The sequence below is a fragment of the Cupressus sempervirens genome, chromosome 1 (assembly GCF_028749045.1).
Source record: "Cupressus sempervirens isolate cs-2001-9-10 chromosome 1, ASM2874904v1, whole genome shotgun sequence".
Taxonomy (NCBI): Eukaryota; Viridiplantae; Streptophyta; class Pinopsida; order Cupressales; family Cupressaceae; genus Cupressus; species Cupressus sempervirens.
The window spans coordinates 445,591,316-445,609,742 of NC_143118.1; the positions used below are offsets into that span (position 1 = coordinate 445,591,316).

The 18,427-nt window shown below is 36.1% G+C and overlaps 1 pseudogene; it reads right to left on the minus strand.

Annotated features, from left to right (window-relative positions):
* Nucleotides 1-324: 324 nt before the first annotated feature.
* LOC149578223 (uncharacterized) lies at nucleotides 325-14,133 on the minus strand (annotated as a pseudogene).
* Between the last annotated feature and the right edge of the window lie 4,294 nt (nucleotides 14,134-18,427).

The following is an 18,427-nucleotide window of genomic DNA, read 5'->3' on the forward strand; positions in this document are numbered from 1 at the left end:
CCTGCTTATTGTCTCAAGATTGATTGGAAAACCATTCTACCACATTCTTGGCATGTTTATGATGTATTCATCTAAATGCGTGATTAATTTAAAATTATTTTTAAAAAGTTAAAAGAGATTGAATGTAAACTGGACAAGCGTTTGACTATTATACCAAGAGACGTTCTAGAATGGCATCAAAGATATCATTGTTACCATTATTATCCCGAGATATATTCTATAATGACATCAAAGATGCCATTAATAGCACTTAATAGTAAGAATCACCTTGCAATAACTTAAATCAAAGCCTCAAATTTCCATTAGAATGTTCTGAAAGTGTATCTAATGTGGAAGGTCTAATAGTGCCCCAAGAGCCTCATTGATGCAGACTATCATTCCAAAGCAAAGAATACCATCATCAGGACAAACACCACCAAGATTTGTATCAATCCACTTTTTAAGTTTCACTTCTTTGTCTCTCCCTTCCATAAGGGGTTTAATTGGGGTTCAAAGAAGACCTACCCTCCCTGCTAATGGAACTCTCCCTTCACACACTATGGGTTCTTTTCCAGAAATTAGCTCTAGTAGCATATCTTCAAACACAAACACATCAAGCTTGCGGGTCACCAGTCCATCTGCAACATATTCTGGGGCCATGTATTTGTGTGCACTGGCTTGTCAGAACATTTATCCCTGATTTCACTGTTTCAAAATTCACAATTGGTCCTGAAACTTCTGTCCAAGAGATTAATTTTTATTACATCTTTGTGCAGAATGCTAGGGGTTGTATATTCATGAGTGTATTGAAGTTACTGGCAAAATCCAAGGCAATTTGCAATTTGATCTTCCATGAAAAAAATGTAGAACTCAAACTAGAAGCATTCCACTTTGAAATAAATTCAGGTGCATGGAACCAGCAATTGAGAGAACAATTCTCTGCAAAGCCATAGGCTAAGAAAGATTTGTCTTTTAAACTGATACAAAATGCTTCCAGTTTCACCGAGTTACTATGGTTTACCTTCTGCAAAAGCTTCAATTCTTCAGAAACTGCTCTCTTCATTTGATTTATGGCATAAACCTTACCATCTAAAGTACTTTTGTAAACAGAGCTCTCTATGTTACAGAGATGGTTGAATTAAATATACAAAACTAAAAATTTACGAGACTATTAAGATCCCTGTACAAAATATAGAAGATAACTTGTTTGATATACTTCTAAAACATCTGACAGCACCCACTAAATATTTTTAAGAAAATCGCCACCTGGAAATCAGAACCTTTCTGTGGTGATTTGTCATAGCAAGTCAAAGAGTTCTGTATATTATACAGCCTTAATATACATATGACTCCATTAACACAGCAAACTGCGGAAACAAAAGAAGCAACTCCCAAACAGATAGCCCTTATCAAGAAAGACATCCCTATAGGGAAATATCTTGCAGGTAGGCTAACATTAGCCCATAACCAAGAGAATTATCAGAGTAAAAAAATTAGAGATAGAGAGATGTATATTCTGGATTTGATTATGTGTCATATTTTTGCATCAACATTTTAAATCACACTCAGTGATCGATCATCAGGATGAGAAGAGCTAGAGGATGGAGCACTGAGTGTGATTCAAAATGTTGATGCAAAAATATGACACACAATCGAATCCAAAATATGCATCACTCTACTATGACTGACTGTGGAAATCTGTTCATCTTAATGAAATTAGAGATGTTATGATAGTAACCAGAATATAACCAAATCAAATAATGATGGCTCAAGAATACAAAACTGACTGTGGAAATCTGTTCATCTTAATGAAATTAGAGATGTTATGATAGTAACCAGAATATAACTAAATCAAATAATGATGGCTCAAGAATACAAAACAATCAGAACCTACACAAAATATATTCCGAGAAAAACCCTCCTCACCGAGGAAACAACCCAGCCCATCACAAAGACGATATTTTATTAGAAAGCAAAACTGATTACAAAAGTTTTCTGCCCCTTTGAATAATTCAGATGCTCAAGTATCATAGAGAGATCTGAGCTTATTGAAATAAAGGAAGGTGAAAATTTATTCAAGCTGAAAGAGAAACAATAACAAACAGAGAAAGGGCATCAGACAGCCCTGTCGAAATCAACCAAGTGAGCTTATACAAACAATAGAGAAATCTACTTGAAGAAACTACCATGTACATGCATCTCAGAAGGTGCATCCATTTGTTTGTTCTTAGAAATAGAACCAATACTGATACATCAATATGAAGCAGATATATCGTTCCTCTTCAGAAAAACAGAACGCCTTGTACAAAACTGACCAGTCCAATAAAGACGAAAAAGACAACAACGTGATATCGTTCTCATCATCATTGAATGAACAGAATAGAATTAATCGAAATGTCTTAGTTTGCCATTACAATGTAAACGGTTTTTTATTAATTAAAAGTTTATGACCAAGAGAACCGACTTAGAGAATGCACAGCCATTAAAAAAACAGAGCCTTTAGCAAAATAAAGCCTCCTGGCAATATCAATACGATAGAAGGTTATGCTGGCAACAGAGATACCAAGTCATCATCTATGTGTACTCCAAGTGTGATCATGAGTGATGCTGTCGATAAGGAACATATGCATGATCATAAGGTAAACATACGAGTAATAGAAAGAAGAATGGAGAGTAAGATAACTGTCATCAAACATTTACTTGAGCGCATGATACCAGGGATGCACAACGCGGGCATAAGAGAAATTACTGCAGATGACTCCTACCAAATATCATAGGCACAACACCGTACTGCAAAATGGTAGTGACAGATAAGTAAAGAGATACAAACACCATACAACAGCACCAAAGAACCTTAGAGAAGAGGATGCAGATCTATATCATAGCTACTAGGAATTGAACACTCCCTCTTAGCAAGAGAGATCTTCAAAGTGCCATCTTTTGACAAGTGCACATAGCTGCAGTAAAATTATATCAGTAATACACATCTAATCATAGATTGTCATCTCATTATAACAATGTTCACCATAGCTACTCTTAGCAAGGGAGTCATAAGGAATAAAACATTTATGTAATCACATTCATGACATCCACCATGCTTACTCGCAAAGTGAGGATTGAAGGATTTCCCCTCAAACTTCTCTCTTAGACAAGAACCCATTAACCACTGAAATGGGATTCTCTCTCAGCAAGGGAATCATTTTCCACTAAGCCAAGCTTATTCTAGAAGTAGAAGAACTCGACTGTCAGAAGAGGTTTGGTAAGTATATCTGCAATCTGCTCCTCCATATAAGTGTATTTAAGCTCAATAGCTTTCCTTTGAACCATATCCCTTAAATAGTGGTATTTAATCCCCACATGTTTTGACCTATCATGAAATTCTGGATTGACTGAAAGTTTTACATAGCTTCGGTTGTCAAACAAGATCATAGAAGGTTCCAAATGCTGTCCAAAAAGATCTGCGAGAAGTTTGCAAAACTACACAGCTTCTTTTGCAGCCATACATGCTACAACATACTCTGCTTTAGCTGTACTCTATGCCACACAAGATTGCTTTCTGCAACACCAAGAAATCATGGCTGAGCCTAGGCTGAAACAACATCCTAAAGTACTCTTCCTGTCAGGTAAATGCTGCCCAATCTAGAGCAGAGAATCCTTGTAAGTTCAGCTCAATACCTGAGGAGCATTTTAGTCAGTATCCTACTGTACCATGAACATATTTCAATATATGTTTGGCTGTGGCAAGATGAATCTGTATTGGTTCACACATGAACTGACCCAATGTATTAACTGCATAACATATATCAGATCTTGTGTTGACCAAGTACGTTAAAGAAGTAATAAACTGCTTATACCTAGTAGGATCAACTAAATCTGATACACCAACGCCCTCGTGTATATTTTTCAGATTTGCTTCCATAGGAATAACCATGGATTACACATTAGCATTTACCAATGAGATCATCATCACTAGTAAGAAACAAATCATCAACATAAAGTGCAAGAATCAACACCTTGTCATTGTTTACCTTGAAGTATAGATTTGGATCAGCATCATTCTTATTAAAACCCAAGCTTAGAAGATAGTGATCAATTCCTGACCCATAATGGTCTTTTCTTGTTGGTTGAAAAATTACTAGGTCTTGCTGAAGTATCAATTGGATCTATACGATTAACCGATTCAGCTGAAACTTTTGAATCTACATTCTCCCTCTAAATTTCAGAAGGTGAATTTGGATCAACATCATTGAATCTTGAGGATGCTCAAAATCTTCTCCATCATTTTCAATGAGATCATTGGAAATTTTGCAAGCTACACCTTCATCAAAGGTAACATCCCTTCTTAGTTCAATCTATTTTTGACTAGGACTTATAAATCCTAAAAGCTTTTGATGAATCATTGTATCCAACAAAGATACCTTTCTTTCCTGTAGGTTCCAATTTTGATCTTTACTCTTTTGGAATGTGATTATATACTAGACATCAAAAATTTCTAAATAACTAATGTCTGGATTGAAAGCTGTAAAAGATTCTTTAGTAGTCATGTTGTCAAGAACTTGACGAAGACTATGGTTTTCTACAGTTTTGCATGCCTCAGCCAATAGAAAGGTTTGAAAACTTTGTTCACGAATCATCGCCTTTGCTACCTCAATAATTGTCCTGTCCTTCCCTTTAACTACACCATTTTGTTGAGGATTATAGTGAACACAAAACTCCCTTTTAATCCCAACTTCAACACAATAGTCATTAAATATACTAGAGACATATTCACCTCCATTATCAGACCTTAATATCTTATTTTTCTTGTCAGATAAGTTTTCAACAAGAGCTTTGAATTCTTTGAACCAGGACAACACCTCATCAGACTTTATAACTTAAGAAAATAAATCCAGCATTTAAGAGAACAATCATCTATGAATGTAACATAATACCAAAAACCACTAAGAGAAACAAACGACAATGGACCACATAAATCAAAATGTATTAATTCTAGAATATCTCTAGCTCTACTTTCATTGCTGTGAAAAGTGCTCTCGATATTTTTACCTAGAGTGCATCCCTTGCGAATCCCTTCAAGCTTTTGGTTCAGCTTTGAAAGACCAACTACAACCTTTTCCATAGAGGATAAAGTTCTGAAACTTAGATGATGCCCAAACCTCTTATGGAAAAGTTCATTTTAATCTGAAGAATTAAGAGCAAGAGCTTGCAAAGGACGGGCTGAAAGTTTGTATAGACTATCTTGGCAAACACTGATTTCATGAGCTGATTTAATACTGCAGTTCATTTTCCATGTCAAGACCTTGCCACTAGAAAAAAGAAACATTATATCCTTTTTCTTCTAGAGCTGATATGGAAATTAGATTCCTCTTTATTCCAAGAACAAATAATACATCACTTAGGTAAAAAGGAATTCCAGAATTTAATTTAAATGAAGTAGAACCAACACCCTTTACTGAGTAACTTGCATCATCACCAATTATGACTTGAAGACGAGTTTTTTTCCTTCAAATTGATAAGATGTTCTTTGTAACCAGTGATATGACCAGATGCACCACTATCAACCAGCCATGTATCGTTGTTTGTAGGAATATTGCTAGAAAGTGCAGAAATAAATAAAAAACCCTCAGAATTTTCACCTGACTCCTTTTGAGGAGGAGATTTTTCGACAACTGTTGCAGCAGCTTGAGTCTCGGTCTAGTATAATAATCTGTTGCAATGTGCCCATACTTGTCACACTCTGAAACACTAGATTTTGGAATAATCCCTTTTTCTCTTGGAGTTAGGGGTAGATGCTAAAATTTTGTCTGTGAACCTCTTGAAGCTTTCCTTTTCCTCTTGAAATATGAGATGCAAGAACATGATCATCTTCAAGATTATTTCTTTGACCATTTTCTCTTGCTTCTAATCTGCACTCCTCTTGAATACAATTTTCTCTTAATCTATCAAACTTTGGAAGTTCATCTCTTCCACTAATGCCAATAAAGGATTCCCAAGAACGAGGAAGTCCACAAAGCAAGCATAACAAGATCTTAATCTAAAAACATCTCACCAATTGTGCGAAGTTGATCCTTCAATTCTGTAAGTATGTAACTACAGCGTCACCCTTTTCCATTTTTACATGCAGCAGTTGACACCTCAAGGCAAGAACTTTACTGGTATTATTAATTTCATACAAATCCTTAAGAGTTTTGAACATTTCTTTTGCCGATTTCAACTTTGAAATGACCAGAATCAAATGATCTTTGATAGAGTCGATCATGAACATTTTTGGCTATAATCTTGTTCTTCTTCCACCGAGTTTCTTTCATCATCATCAGACGGTTCTGCAACATCATAATTAATGTAATCCAAAAAATCATTCTCTTCAAGAGCAATGAGAACCCTGGGTTTGCAAGTAGCAAACCGTGATGAGCAATCTAATCTATCTTCAACTTCAATCCATTCACCATCTTTACCCATCATTTTTTACCTACTGAGAGATTAACAAATCAAAATAGAGATTGGGAGCACAAATTAAATAATACTTCTGGTTCTAGATCGATTTGCTTTAGACCGGCTCTAATGCCATGTTATGATAGCAAGTAGAATACAACTAAATCAAATAATGAAGGCACAAAAATACAAAACAATCGGAACCTACACAAAATCTATCTTCGGAAAAAACCCCCTCATTGAGGGAAACAAGCCAGGCCACCACAAAGAAGATATATAATTAGAACACAAAACTGATTACAAAAATCTTCTGCCCCTTTGAAAACTTCAGATGCTCAAGAATCATAGAGAGATCTGAGCTTATACAAACAATAGGGAAATCTTCTTGAAGAAACTACCATGCGCACATGCATCTTAGAAAGTATATACTTATGTTTGTTCTCAGAAATAGAACCAATATTGATACATAAATATGAAGCAGATATATCGTTCCTCTTCAGAAAAATAGTACTCCTTGTACAAAATCGACCAGTTCAATAAAGATGAGAAAGACAACAACATAATATCGTTCTCATCATACTTGAATGAACAAAATGGAAGCAATCAAAATGTCCTAGTCTACTGTTACAATGTAAACAGTCTTTTATTAATTAAAAGCCTATGACCAAGAGACCCGACGTAGAGAGTGCACAACCATTAAAAAAACACTGCTTAGGCAAAATATAGACATCCGGCAATGCCAATACAATAGAAGGATATACTGGCAGAGAGGTACCAAGTTATCATCTACATAGACTCCAGGTGTGATTCTAAGTGATGATGTCGATAAGGAACATATGCATGATCATAAGGTAAGCGTACGAGTAATAGAAGGAAGAGTGGAGAGTAAGAGAGTTGTCACCAAACATTTACTTGAGTGCATGATGCCAGGGATGGACAACATGGGCAGAAGAGAAATTACTGCAGATGACTCCAACCACATAGTGTAGAACCACAACACCACACTGCAAAATGGTAGTGATAGATAAGTTAAAAGAGGCACAAACTCCATGCAACAACTATTAAATTTAAAAGACAAATTGCAAACCACAAAACAGAGAAAGAGACACATGATGAATCTTGGTCCACCATAAATGTGTTTACATCCAGACTGAAGAGCAGAGCATATATTTATTGAGCCATTGTAGCTTAGAACTTACATACATAGGGCTTTGCCCTTATATTTATACAATACTCTTCAACAAAAGATGAAGAGTCAATCGAAAAATAAACAATCAGGGAAGATGAAATGAAGAGTTGGATTTCACATCCAACAATCTCCCACTTGAAGTTCAACTCATGCTGCAACCTCATATCTGAAGAATCTCCCACTTAAACTCTTCTTTCCCTTACCAAATCCTATGGTAAGAAATTGCCAATAGACAATCATCACAAGTGTAATAGCAACCACACACAATTGCTAATCACATCCAACTAACTATAAAACATCAGTAGATTTATGCTGAAATATCCAGCTCATACAACAATGAGCAATGTCAACCAAAAATTGACTCAATCTACCAATCAACACATAAAAGGTGTGGCAATAACTTGAGTTGATCTGCAGACCACAACCAACCTGCTACAAAATATCATGACCTCTTCCAAGTTCTCTCTTGGAAGGAGGACCCATGCAAACCATTACTCATCCTTTTACCAACACCAACAAGTGCTTAGTTGTGTCAAGTATGATCTCCTTTACTTCCCCATATGAGAGCATTTACAACACCAAACCACCATGGATGAAAGTCTTTGTAAACAAGAAGATCAAACTCAAAACATTCCAAAACTAGGAACAATACCAACCATCTCCTAAATGCACAAGGAGATAAATCTGCCGAATAGGCCAACCATGGGGAGTGAGAATGCTCCTCCAGGATACACCAAGTCATAATGACTCTTCTCCGAGAACAATCTCCACTAGGTCCATAATGAACTCATGTCCATCCACAGGTGTAAGCTCCTCGGACTTCATGCTGAAACCTCCAAAGAGAAACTGTCTCAACAAATGTTCTCTAAACCAAGAGAACTCTAGCCTCTCCCAAGCCTCTTAGTTTTCAAGAGCACCTCCATGGTCAATCACCCAAAGTACCTGATACCAAGAGTACTAACCAAGATCAATTGCCAAAACTCCCATCGCACATCTGCATAATGTGGAAACACAACATGACAACTTGATCTCCACAAATTAGAACCTCATGCTCTAAAGAGCATAACTTGCTATACCATGTGAATCCTCTAATCTAGAATCTAGAGCTCACCATGACACAACAACATACATCTAAAATCTCATGGACAAAACCATCTCATGGCAAAATAAATTGAAGTTGCAATTGTATCACCATTATTAATAATAATGCTGCCAGTAAAAGTATTACCAAAAAAAACGACACAGCCCCTATAACCACCTCTTTGCCCCTCATCAGAATCAGAAAAACACCAGACTCTATTACCAAAAACACACCAGCCCTTTGCAATTGCAGCTACCACGAACAATTACCACACACAAGCTAGCATTCATTCTCCATCATGGCTATGGGAATTTTCTTCTTTCAAATAATGAACCTATGTAGCTCATTGCTTGCTCCAACTTTCTACAACGCGTGACAAGGAAATTTATTGCCTGAAAACTAGGAATGACCATCCTCCACTAGCCTTGCTATTTCTTAACCTTCACTTCTACAGTACAACCATATTTTATTATTTTTCAGTCTTATGACCCTTTGTCTTCTTATCATCATCTAACATATCCTCTACTAATCCTTCATCCGTAGGCTACCATGTCTGAACTCATGAACAAGCCTATTCCGTTGAAGAAATGCATGTGCTTTGACAGAGCTAGCATTCAAAGGCTTAATCTTTGATCATCATATAAATATGCATCAATTCAGTCTGATGGACGACTGTCCACCTCCGAGACTCTCCATCTCCTTTTCACATGATCACTACCCATGGTCACTCTCTCAGAAAGTGGGAAAAGTTCGTATGACAATAGTTTCTGAACATGACTTCCCAAATTACCCGCACACCCCTATCTCTCTCAGTAGGGATGTTGAACACATTGGTGACCAAGAAAAATCTCAGGCGTGTGTTTTCCTACATGTCGTGGTAACTCCAATTTTGATAAGTTTTCAACATGGTGAACACCTATGCTTTTCCACCGAATAAAAGGACATCTCCTGTGCAAATCGCACATGATCATGAAGTGTGTGATAGACTGAAATTTCATTCCCCCATTTCTGCAGACTTACTCCCTCACTTGTCTTCTTCTGTCCATAGCATGTTGCCTTTACAACAACATCCACCCATAGATGAGATGGACTCCACCATGGAGCCTCACCCGAAGGCATCCTTTGACCCTGCAGATTTGTTCCCATCTCTTATGCATCTGTTTAATCCAACCATAACAGCTTTGAGAGTGTTGTGAGGTGTGGCCTCCTCGGCCTTCTCAGGCTACATGATTTCCTAATTTCACACCAGCCTGTTATAAGCTTCCATATTACAACTTCCCATGCTTCTGGATCTCCCTGTAATGGTTCTGATAGATTAATCTGCTCTCCTGGATCTTATTTGCTCTGATACCAATTGTTAAATTTAAAAGACAAATTGCAAACCACAAAACAGAGAAATAGAAACATGATTTATCCTAGTTCACCACAAATGTAACTAAGCCCAGACTAAAGAGCAGAGCATATATTTATTGAATCATTGCAGCTTACAACTTACATACATAAGGCTTTGTGATGAGGAGAGGGATCGAGTAATCTTCAAATCTGTTTATCTAATTATCTTTTTATGTAAAACCATTTCCATTACCATTCTTTCGGACTGTCATCACATAAAACAAATCATTTACATTTCTTGCAAATAACAATAGAGAGAAACCGATTCATTTTCACTATTATAGCCTTCCTAATAGAGATCAAAAGTAGACAGAAGGAAACATAAAAACTTAATAAAAATACATTTTATTTAATGTCAAAGTCAACAAAACATCAACGGCTCTTTGGTTTTAACCAGAGAGCCCAATTTCCTCTCACAACCTGTTCCTTATTCCACTTTGTCGATCTCTCCCTGCTATTACAATAATGTCTTTCTTTTAAAGACAACCTGAAACGGTTACAACCGTTTACCTTCCCGTGTCCCTTCCTATCCATATTTGGATTTTCATTACAAATTTCATATGATCAAGATTACAATAACATAATAAATAGACCATTTCACATTATGGTTCCAATGACTTAATAAATAAATCATTTTGGAGATGAATTTAAACAATATAAAATTAATAGAGTGAGGTGCCCTTGCACCATACTCCCGAACTTCAAAGTTTTCCATGCCCTCATGGAAATGCATTAATGAGAATCTTCACCTCTTCACCATCATTGCTTCGATGCCTCCTCCACTTTCTTTATCTCTTTTAACTGACTCCTATCAATGGAGTTATGCTGGTCGCCTCCAATGGTGCTTTAGCCATTGCACAATCCACTCATCCATGCCGCATCACAACATCCTGTCCCTCACCTGGGAGTCCCATCATGCCTCTCTCCCCAGTCTGTTGGCGACACACAAAGGACCATCCTCTCTGGCCCTAGATCATCTCCTATGATCCTTTGGTAGAGCTCTCCTATCCACCCATTGCAGCTAAGCGAACCGGCACCATTTTGCAACCACAAACCTCAAAACAAGAATCCAAAACAATCCAACACTGCCTGGTGTAGATTCTATCCATCTACACGCTCAGAATCTTCTATGCTCTGATACCAATATGATGAGGAGATAACAAGGACAAAGCTTATAATAAGCTCAATATTGGATGGAAAGAAGAAACTGAAAAAAAAAAACTATAAGGAAATTACCAAATATGAACAGCACCTTACAGGTTACATGTGTTCATTCATGGCAAGCACATAGGGATGCTGCCTTACCCAACACATTTTTCTTCAAACTATAGCCCATTCTTGCAAATGGCCATGAAGAGAGTAATGTACATTCCTCCTACCCGCTCTCCACCACACTTAGGCCACTTCACATGGTGTTCATGTGAGCAAGAGGCATTTTTGCCCAAATAAACTTCCAAAGGTTCTTGTGTGAGTCTGGCTTCCTGCAACAATAACTTTTAAACCAAAAAAACAATGCTACTTCTACTTTATTTAGAACAAAATAAAACCAAAACCAAGTAGCAAGAAAGCACTACAAATATTATTTATTTCATTTGTTCAGGGCCGGATAATAATCTTCTCAATATCTCAGTCCTTCTTCACACAGAAAAGAAAATCAAAAGTCATACTCTCCCAAAAGTTTCGGAGAGAATTTATAAACAAAGCCAAACAGTTAAGAATTGGTTTTGGCAACCACCAGACCCATAAAGGTTTTGTTTAAACCTTTACTAAAGTTATAACAAAATATTAAATTAAGCCCTAAAATTAAACACCACCCCAAATGCAATGCAACCCCTAAAATTTAATAATAACAAAAAAATATTTAAACACCATCACAATTGCAAACCAAAAATTCCTGTGCCCAGCACTTGCTCCTGCAGCACTTTGCCCTTATATTTAAACAATAGTCTTCAACAAAAGATGAAGCGTCAAACAAGAAATAAACACTCAAAAGATGAAATCAAGAGGTGGACTTCACATCCAATAGCAGTAACAAAGAACCTCAGAAAAGAGCATGAAGATCTATATCATAGCTATCAGCAATTCAACAAGAGATAGATCCATCTTGGACTTAAAGTGGTTGGAATAGAGTGTGACATAAGGGAAGATTTGATGGTAATGGAAGTGTGAGCAAAGGATGGGACAGGCATTGCAGGTGGAAGAATAGGTTTTGCAACTTCAAAGCTCAGTAACCTCAGCACTTGCCTCATTTTGGGGTGACTAGCAGCATCAGGATGAGAACAACACAACCCCACGACAATCAATCGTTCCATTTCTTTCATTTTAAACTCCCCATGTGATCTCACATCTGCAGCCTCCAATATCTTTCCTCGACCATACAGATCCCATGCCCAAGCTACAAGCCGCATGTCAAAATCTACCAAGCTTGCATCTATTACTCTCTTGCCAGAGGCTATTTCTAGAGCTACAGCTCCAAAGTTGTATACGTTAGATTGAGGACTAGTTTTTCTGGATGCAACACTTTTAGGGGCCAGATATCCCAGTGTCTGATCTAAACACTCATGCGTAAGCATGCGTGCTAAACTAAAATCACCAATTTTTGCACTGAAATTGTTGTCCATGAAAACATTACTTGATTTCACATCTCTGTGCACAACACATTCATCCCATTCTTCATGAAGATACAACAGTGCACTCGCCACTTCAGTAGCAATTTTATACCTGATACTCCACTGTAGCACATAACATCCTTCTTCTTCTCCTCTTCTTTGGAAAATATGTCTATCCAGACTTCCATTAGACATGTATTCATACACCAAAATCAACTGGTCTTGCTCATGGCACCATCCCAAGAGTTGAACAAGATTCCGACGTCTCAAATGACTAATTATGCTCACTTCTAAAATGAACTCCTTAATCCCTTGCTTTGAACCTTCTAAGATGTGTTTTACAACCACAATCTCATTTGTTTGGACAAGATTGCATTTGTACACTGCCCCAAATCCTCCATGCCCAATATTATTAGCTTTGTTGAAATTGCTAGTTCCGGCTAGTAGATCATCCATCTTAAATCGTAATTGAATGTTGTGTAGAAGCTTTTCAAGATCCATGCTTGCTAGCTTTTCACCACTGATGGATGTAGCTCTCTTCCTTCTTCTGTGAAAACAAAGGTAGAAATGCAGGCCACCTGTGATGCAAGCCACAATACCAGATCCAACAACCAGAAATAGTTTTGTTCTTGAAGAAGAAGATGGTGACGGGGAGAGTGCAGAGGAAGGAGATTGAGCTAAGGTTGGCTTTTTAGAAACAGGAATCAAGAGTGTAGAATTAGAAACAATTAAATTTGATGACATACCATTTGCAAACCTTATATCCCCCAGATTTGCACCAAATTTTTCACCGATGGATTGTAGAGTGTCTCTTTCTGTACAACATATGTTATCTACAAATTGATCCCTTTACTAATTTGGGCTTTGGATGGACACGAACACCTGATTGGAAAGGTACCCGAAGTAGGATTTGCAATGTCTATGGCCTGGTATGTGGTCAAATACTCAAAATTCTCTGTTGAAATCCTATAAAAAGTATCATCGTGCAGTATAACAAAAGTTATGTTGGCCTGAGAATAAGCAAACTTTGCCTTCAGAAAAACCATAGGCTGTTGCTATACTTGACGGGGTAACAAGAAACAAATTAGCGATGGTTTGCAAATTTATGTAATTAGGACACTGAGCTTTATAAAAGACATGTGTATTGCATGGTGCTGGGCCATCAGAGCAGCTGTAGCCTGTAATATTGGATGTTCCATCTTGTCCTTGAACTTTAGCAGTAATACAGAGGAGGGTGACAGATATAAATACCTGTTTCCAAGTGATTTGAAGTATGGTGGGTGAGGATTGAAAACACAGTAAAATCATTGAAGCTGATGAATTGGGTACATATGCACTTTCCTTCTAAAGCAAATTGAGGAAATGGGTTAAGAGGTAGACTGTAAATTATTTTTGTTTTTATATCCAGTCACAAGCTTTCGTGAGCAGATTGAACTTCCCAATTTGAATGAGTGGTCTGTCAAAAGTAGGATAAAAAAGGCAAATTTAAGAAATGAGGATTAATTATTATTTTTATTTCTGGTCAGAAGCCATCGTCAGCAGATCTAACAGTCAATTTGAATGACTGTTAAGAGTGACTGGAGAAATGTTCAAAGCAGGGATTCCCGAGAATTTCTGTCACCCTTGTAAAGTCAAAAAGGTTATTGTGGGAGTTAGGATTGTTGAAAATAGACATTTTCAACAAAAAGATTATTCTTGGTGTTCTATATGTACATACATTCACATACAAATATATAAGTTAGTAGTAGTCACGATGTAATATGAAAAATATTTTCTGATTTTAAATTTTGTTAATATTAGTATTAATAATTCATTTATTTTTTAAATTTCATTTTAGGCATTGTTAATTATTTTAAAATAGACACTGTAACTTAAGATATTTTATGAATTTTTTAATTTGTGAAGGTTAGTGTTAAAGTATTAAGTTAATTTTTAATTTACACATTGTTAAATATTTTTACATAGATGACGTAACTTGAAGATATTTTATATATTTTTAATTTTGTTGAGGTTAGTGTTATAAGTATGGTTACATTTAGAGTTAGCATAACAATTATGTACCTAGGGTAAATGGAAGAGTTATGCTTATATTTAGTGTTAGGGTTTAAAATTAGAATTATGATGAGTTTCACATGTAACCTTAGAATGTAACCTAGTGTCAATGGTTGGGACATGGAAATAGTTAATTTGAATAGTTTAATGTTACGAGTAGCATAATGTGAATGACAACAAATTAGAGTTAGGGTTAGGCATATGATTAGTTTGAGGGGTCAGTGTTAGGTGTAGGATGAGATTAATGTTGTGGTTACGAACAGGATGTTATGTTTACATTTAGAATTAGCATCATATTTAGGGTCAATATAACAATTATGTTTACCATTTTACTAATGTGGAGCATCCTACAACCACACAATCCTAAGGGAACTTCCTGACCCTAACATCCCTTCAAGTCTCCAATTTGATGGATTTGAGGCATTTAACATGATTACATTCTTCTCAACTTGACAACTTACCATGTAGAAGACTTACACTTGATCCCAAGACACCATACACACCTTTGCTAAAAAAACCCACACATTCTCTTTCAACTAGTCTTTGACAATCTTCAAGAAATCAATACACTCCCACTCAAATTTTTTATCACAATTCCCTTATGCTTGTATGTAGCCCTACCCTTATCCTCCTTAACACCTTACCACTGACATGAACTTCATAGGCAAACCTCTACACATCCTTCTTACAAAATATATCTCACAACAATCCTTGGTGTGTTGATCCAACTTGTCTAGCCTTTGCGTGACCTTGTTCACAATGACACAACTCATCATGCTTCCATTGGCCTTGAGGAGACAAGACTAATCCACATTGTTGTTTTGTTTTGTAGCAACAACATTCTAATGTTAAGGATTCTCGAGCAACCTCATGCCCTTATGTGATAAACAACATTACAAATGGATCACCTTCAATATGGGTTTATCCTAGAGGTGATATGAAACATAGTAATTTCAACTTACAAGGCTTGACAATGTATTGAAAACCTCAACCCCAATGTAAAGTGAGGAAGCTAAGACAAATGACCAACCTAAGATCTTCAAGGATCAACAAAAATCTAACAATATTTGGTTACATAGTGGTTTTGATTTGATTGTTTACAATGGAGAAACAATCAATAAGAAATGGGGACAATGCCTTTAGCAGATAATATGATGTCACCCAAACAATGGTGTATTCAAATAATGGCGCTCCCTTAAGAAATGAATAGTGAGGACTATTGATGCCTAATCAACTTTGATGACAACAATCAACCCAATATTAGACCTTAGGAGATTATGACTATCCTTGGTTACTATATCAATGAATTGGGACTGCAACATCAAATAGGGATCAAACTAACTTCACCATCCTTTGACACTTAATTAGGGATGTTCAATAAGGTCTTGACAATATTGTCTTTCACCAATAATTCTTGATAATGTCTAGGAAGAATATATTATGCAATAATGTCAGTAATACCATGAATTGTGTGTATCACTATAGACGTGCTGCCACCCATTTACACTCCAAGCAATGATGATATTTTCAACTTCAAAACACTCATATAAGATTGATTTAAGTTGCATTAATCTCACTTAAATAAAATGTACTCTATTTAATTATTAATTTGATCAAATATCACCAAAACTTGGAAATGCATACTTACAGTCACAATTTTACTTCTATTTCACATGCTAGGGTTTGCATTTTCTCCTTGCATACAAATCTAAAAAGAATGAGACTTAAACCAATGGAAAGAACATCAACACTACAAGAAAATACCAAAGACTAAAAAACATTGACCATTTAGTTGCAGAGGTATTAAGCCAGTTGTATTGAAACCCTTGAAAGTGAGGGTTTGAGAGTGAATTTCACAAATTTATTTTGATCTTTCTTAGAGCATGATCTATTGGTGATAAGAGTAGGCTCAAATGAAATATATCACAACATTCTTCCTTCTCTAGTTGGTTTTGCATTGAATCAAATCAATTAAACAAAGTTACACGTGACTATCATAGCAAATTTGTAGAAAATGTCATTAAAATAATTTTGTTTTAATTCAAACTTTTGATCACTCTCCATTCTTTGAAGGATGCCCAATTCAAAAGAATATTTAAAGTTCCCAAGATAGTTTAACACTAATTATAACCAATTCAACCAACTTTTTACATTCGTTTTCAATTAACCCCCCAAATTAGTGCAATTTCATTGACAACTTTTGCAATTATTGTGCTTTTTTTTTCCAGTTTTATATCAAATAACTTTGAGAACCTTATAAATATGTCCAATGTGATCCAAATAACTTACCAAGACTAGTAAAATGCATGTTTGGCCTATTTGACCATCTTGACTCATCTTTGACCTAGAGGGCTCAATAGGCCAATCAATTTAGTATGAAAGCTAATGATATTCCGATGGGGGAGTTGGCAGTATGTTTGGGGAGATGATTGAGTACTTATGTGTTGCATTCATGACTTATTTTGTCATTGATGTCAACATTATTCTTTCTAATTATGACAACCAAAGTTGTAGAAGAACTTTTGGTCAGTGTGGTTAGAGATGTGAAAATTAGTTCTAGGACCTTGGAATCATGTTGTTGTAAATGTCTTAATGATGTATCAATGTTCATGGAAAGTCTTATTAAGGAATGTGTAAGTTGATTTAGTGAAGACTAGTTGTAGGCTAGTACACATGACATAGTTCACTAGTAAATGAATTGTATCTATTCAATCCGATGAAATCTAGTTGAGCAGGCTTGGATTTCACTTGAAAGTATGTTTGTGTTGATATTTTTGAGGTAGTAGATGCTAGTGATGATTCTTTGATGGTTTCTAAAGTGTAATGTGTCACATGTTCACTATCAAGCAAATTGTGTATTGGGATTTATTTTGGATGTTGTAAATGTAATGTATTATCTTAATATGGTCATATATTATTCATTGTACATTGGGGAAGCCTCAAGGCCAACTCAATCAACTGTTAGGACTTGGTATAAAAGAAATATGTTTTCCTTGGTTGTAAGTGCCATATGATCATGTTGTGATTGTTGTGGTTTTTCATTAAGGAAAATATAGATTATGAAGGGGGCTTGAAACCCTTAACAACTTCTCAACCAAAAGATTTTCAACTAAGCAAAAAAAACTAGAACATCGGCCAAGAGAAATGCAACAACTCAATATAGAGGCCAAAAAGGAGCCACACAAATCTCCACCAAGAAAGACTGATAGATTAAAAAAAAAAAAGAATAAAGACCTGATTTTCCCCAAGGGGAAGAAACCTTCAAACAAGAAAGCAAGGAAAACACTAGAATTTTCCTTTATCTCCCTTCTTTTGGGGGTGAGATTCATTTCAAAATGAGGAGATAATTTCTTATGATGTTTTCTAGTAATAGTAATTCACCCCTCCTCAACCAAAGAAACTATCATGGGAATCTATCCCTTTGGACTTTTTATGATGTTGTGATTGGTGTGGTTATCCAAAATGTGGATGCAATTTGATGAGTTCAAAGCAAAATATGATGTTGATGATGTGTTAAGAACTTAAAAGGAACTGTATTGGAAAAGAAGTTGTTGTATCAATTGGTTCACCCTTGGATATGTTATTAGAGGAATTTTTTTTTGAAGATAGTTTTGAAGCAATTTGGACAGTGAGTTTAGTTGACTTCTTATCAGCTCCTAATAGAGTTGGCATCTTCTAGTAGGGATTTAAAGT